This window comes from Gossypium arboreum, chromosome 1 (genome assembly GCF_025698485.1).
Source record: "Gossypium arboreum isolate Shixiya-1 chromosome 1, ASM2569848v2, whole genome shotgun sequence".
Taxonomy (NCBI): Eukaryota; Viridiplantae; Streptophyta; class Magnoliopsida; order Malvales; family Malvaceae; genus Gossypium; species Gossypium arboreum.
Genome location: NC_069070.1, coordinates 115513861 through 115519111, shown reverse-complemented (window position 1 = coordinate 115519111; position 5251 = coordinate 115513861). Strand labels below are relative to the sequence as shown.

The 5251-nt window shown below is 33.6% G+C and overlaps 1 long non-coding RNA gene across 1 annotated transcript; it reads right to left on the bottom strand.

Annotated features, from left to right (window-relative positions):
* Positions 1–1663: 1663 nt before the first annotated feature.
* On the bottom strand, positions 1664–3132 carry LOC128288567 (uncharacterized). Its single transcript, XR_008278776.1, has 3 exons — positions 3050–3132; positions 2497–2583; positions 1664–1870 (listed from the first exon to the last, which is right to left on the bottom strand). It is a non-coding gene; the product is annotated as an uncharacterized LOC128288567 (long non-coding RNA).
* Between the last annotated feature and the right edge of the window lie 2119 nt (positions 3133–5251).

Here is a 5251-nt window from a genome sequence, read left to right as displayed (position 1 = left end):
TAATATTATTATATTATTCTATAATGTATTACTACAAAAATCCTTTGTAGAAATTGAGTTTATTGTTATACATTGCTTAGTGCTTAGTGCTTAGTGGACTTTTCTTGTCAGTGCAAAACGCAAATAGTCATTGGCTTTATTGTATCCTCGAGGTTAATTTGCTTGAAACGCTTTTGCACATATAGGTGGGGGTGAATATAACCTTAAAAATAGTGGTCTGATACACGCCTTGAAGCTGTAGCGACGTTAAAATTTAGTTTTGGGGTCGCTAATTGTGGCGATTTATTAAACGTTTGAAAATCAACTTTCAATTTTATTAAAAAGGGAGTCGTCACCGATCCTTTTTATAGGTGTGATCGGACACCATAGATCTCTTAAAATAAATAAAAGGCTGAGTTTTGGTCTATGTTAAAATCAGAGGAAAATTTAGGTTCGGGATTCGTTTACGCGCGAGGAAGGTATTAGCACCCTCGCGACGCCCAAAATTGGTATCTCATAAACACGTGTTGTCTTAATTTTCAAAAATACGAGTTTAGTGTAAAATTTAATTGTAATCCGATTAAAAAGACGAGAAATTTTTGGTTTATTCCGGTTTTTGAGAAGGGTATATCGCTTTAACACGAGTCAATCGACATTCACCCAACATAGCGATGAACTCGATGACTTAATGTTAAATCGGTATATTGCCTTGATTATTGAAATCAATTAGCAAAACATGAACGGGATTTTGAAATAACATGAAGTAAATTAGAATAAATAAATGGAAGAATTTAAACATTTTTGAAACGAACACCGTAATATGGTAAAAATTTTTAAAGATACTAACAACACGTATAAAATTAGATATGATCACAATATTGAATACGAACACGTAATGAATATACATATGTAGAATGACATTAAGAATATACACATAAAATATATACGTATAGGTAGTGATTGTAACACTCCTTACCCGAGACTGTTTCCAGAATCGAGCACGAGGCATTACTAAACTTAATCTATCACTTAAATAGGTTTAAATTATTTATTTAAGCTTTTCGGAATGTGCTGCCATTCTGCGTCGTAGTCGCCTAAAAATTCATATCTTGAGTTTCGAAACTCAAAATTAAGATCCGTAAATTTTTCCTGAAACTAGACTCATATATCTATCTACTAATTTTTTTCTAGAATTTTTGACTAGGCCAATTAGTACAGTTTATTAGTTAAAGTTTCCCCTGTTTCAAAACTCAACTACACTGACCTCTTCTTACTACGAGCCATGTTTCTTCCTGTACAAAATTCATATGACTAAACCGTTTGTTTCTATAAAAACTAGATTCAATAAGGATTCTAACCATATAAATTACACCTTATAATTAGTTTTTTACAATTTATGGTGAATTTCCAAAGTTGAAACAGGGGATCCAGAAATCACTCTGACCCTGTTTCACTAAAACTCAGATATATCATAAAATATAATACCTTTACCTGTTTTGCTTATTCCATAAGAAAATATACATAATAAGCTTTAATTTCATATATTATTCATCTTCAAACTATGTTTCTACAATTTTTAGTGATTTTTCAAAGTTACGTCATTTCTGTTACTTGAATCTGTTTTTAGGTTACTTTCACATTTTTTCATAATTTTCATGTGATAATCATCAATCAATCATACATATTAATAAATATGTATATCATCGGCTATTTTATTAGCTAATCACTAGCAAGTATTTACACATCATTCATTGCTCATATTATACCAAAAGTAGCTAAGTTTCTATACATGCCATACACAAAACAAAACATCTAATTATACCGAGTTATTTCTTTGATAGTGTGATCGGCCTCCGACGTTTCCTTCGATCCCCGAGTGACTAGATAAGTACTATAAGAAGAAGAAAATAAAGAGATTAAGCACTAGGCTTAGTAAGCTTACAAGCAAATAAATCACAACATTCAACGTAATGGATAATTATGCATAATATCATCTAACATCATAAATTTCTTTACTTCTCAATTTCTATCTTCTTCTTTATTCCCTTACCTTCTTTCTTACCTGACCTTTCCTTTTTCATAAATATAATCTACTTTTCCCTTGCTGTTAATTCACTGTAATTTAACTCAGATCCTGACCCGTTGAACCACTCGGAATACTAAGGATACTAGGTCGCTCCTCGCTCATCAATATTATCTCGCCAATGCCATGTCTTTGACATGGACTTACATGAATTATTCTGCTCCAATGCCATATATAATATGGACTTACATGGCTCAATCTCTGTCTCCAAAGCCATATTTCTAATATGGGCTTACATGGCTCATTTCGTTTCGTCTCACAACCCTAATATCCTAACATTCCTAGGGTTCAATGGGCTTTCTAACACTTTTCCTCCTGTCACTTCACCTTAAATTCGACTTTAAATATTTTCATAACATAAATATATAAATGCTGGAAATTGACAATAATAATGTAAAATAAAAGAATATTGCATTTATTTACTGTAAACTTACCTCGATACAACATGTGACTAAACTTTACAATTTAGTCCTTTACTTTTTCTTTTCCCCGATCTACTCTCGAATTTCGCTCTTCTTGATCTATAATAGCAAATTTAGCTTATTTAATATCAACATTTATCAAAACAACCCTTTACTCAAACTTTGGCAAAATTACATTTTTGCCCCTAAACTTTCACATATTTGCACTTTTGCCCCAAGGCTCATAAATTAAACTTCATCCTATTTTCTTATGTTTTATGACATGCTGATCATTTTTCCCTTCTATGGCAACATCAAATTCACACACTAACATGTACTTATGACTATTAGGTATTTTTACCGATTAAGCCTTTTTACTCGTTTTCACTTAAAACCAAGTAGCACAAGTTGTCTAACATAATTTAAAACCTCATATTCCATCATAAAACATCAAAATACACAAATTTCACCTATGGGTATTTTTCCGAATTTGATTCCTAACTTAAATTATTGCTAGCATAAGCTTTATCGAGCTAACGGACTTCAAAACGTAAAGATCATTAAAATGGGGCTTGGAATCACTTACTATGAAGCTTGAAAGTTGAAGAAACCCCAGCTATGGAGAGAGGTAAGGTTCTGCTGGTAACTTGAAGAAGATGATACAATTTTATCATCTTTTACCTTTTATTAATGTTAATAACCAAATGACCAAAATGCCCTCCTTACTAAACTTTTCAAAATTCCTTCCATGTCCTAATTTTGTCCATGAACTTAAAATTGGTCAAATTACCATTTAAGATCTCCTAATTAATATTCCAAAATAATTTCATACTAAAACTTCTAGAATACAAGTTTTGCAAATTATTCGATTTAGTCCCTAACCTCAATTTAAGCACTTTATGCATAGAATTTTATCACGAAATTTTCGCACAATCATGTAATCATACCATGAACCTCAAAATAATAATAAAAAATTTTTTTCTACCTGAATTTGTGGTTTCGCAACCACTGTCCGCTTAGGCCCTATTTTGAATGTTACATTTCTCCCCTTTGGGATTTTCGTCCAAAATCTTACCGTGAAGAGATATGGGTATTGTTTTCGCATAGCCTCTTCGGGTTCCCATGTAGCCTCATCTACCCCATGTCTATTCCATAGTACTTTCACAAGTACAATACTTTTGTTCCTTAATTGCTTTACCTCTCGAGCTAGAATCTTTACCGGTTCTTCACCGTAAGTCATGTCCGGTCAATCTCAACCTCTCGTCGAGAAATCACATGTGACGGATCTGAACGATAACGACGTAGCATAGACACATGAAATACATTATGAATCTTCTCTAACTCAATCGGCAAAGCTAACCGATATGCTAATGGTCCGACTCTCTCAATCACTTCAAACGGTCCAATAAAACGTGGACTTAGTTTGCCTTTCTTGCCAAATCGAGAACTTTCTTCCACGGGATACTTTCAAAAAACTTTGTCACCAACTTGATATTCGATCTCTTTTCTTTTAAATCGCATACGACTTCGCCTCGTCTCAAGTCGCTTTTAAACAATTTCGATAACTTTCACTTTTCTTCCGCTTTAACTAGATCAACCCCAGAATCGGCTTTTTTAAGCTCATCCAATATAAAGGTGTACGGCATTTACGTCCAAACAAAGCTTCATAAGGTGCCATCTTCAAACTTGATGATAACTATTATTGTAGGCAAACTCTACCAATGGTAAGTATTTTTCCCAACTACCTTGAAATTCTAATACACAACATCTAAGCATATCTTCAAGTACTTGAATAACTCTCTCGATCGACCATCGATTCCGAGGGTGAAAAGTCGACTAAAACTCAACTTCGCACCTAAAGCCTCTTGTAACTTCTTCCGAATCGTGAAGTAAATCTTGGATCTCCGTCGAAATGATCGATAATGGCACTCCATGTAGTCTAACTATCTCGAAATGTATAACTCGCCAACTTGTCAAGTGAATAATCCATACGGATTGGGATAAAATGAGTGACTTAGTTAGCTTATCAATCACAACCCATATTGCATCTTTCTTTTTCAGTGTTAACGGCAATCCTGTCACAAAATCCATAGTAACTCTGTCCCATTTCCATTCCTAACTAGCACAAAGTTGCAATAATCCCGAGGGTACCGATGTTCGGCCTTTACCGTTGACAAATCAAGCATCTAGAAACAAACTCAAATATCTCTTTTCATTCCTACCCACCAATACAATTTCTTCAAATCATTATACATTTTTGTATTGCTGGATGAATAGATAAAGAACGCTATGTGCTTCCTGTAAAATCTTCCGAATAAGCTCATCATTCTTTGGTACACAAATTTCGTCTCTAAACATCAAACAACCATCGAACCAATCCGTAAATCGATTCTATGCCTGACTCACATTGAACTCTTTTAGCTTGTAACTCATTATCATCTTTCTGAGCTTCACAAATCTCTTCAAGAAATACCGGTTTAGCTCTAAATTCAGCTAAAATAGAACCATCATCTGACATGGCTAAATTGGTATTCAAAGCTCGCAATGTAAATAAAAGTTTCGCTTAAAGCGCCAAGAACTACATTTGCCTTACGGGTGATAATCAATCACTAACTCATAATCTTTAAGCAATTCCAACCATCTTCTTTGCCTCAAATTCAAATCTTTTTGAGTCATCAAGTATTTCAAGCTTTTATGATCGGTAAATATCCAGCACCTTTCACCATACAAATAATGTCTCCAAATCTTCAATGCAAATACAATAGCAGCTAGCTCTAAATCATGTGTC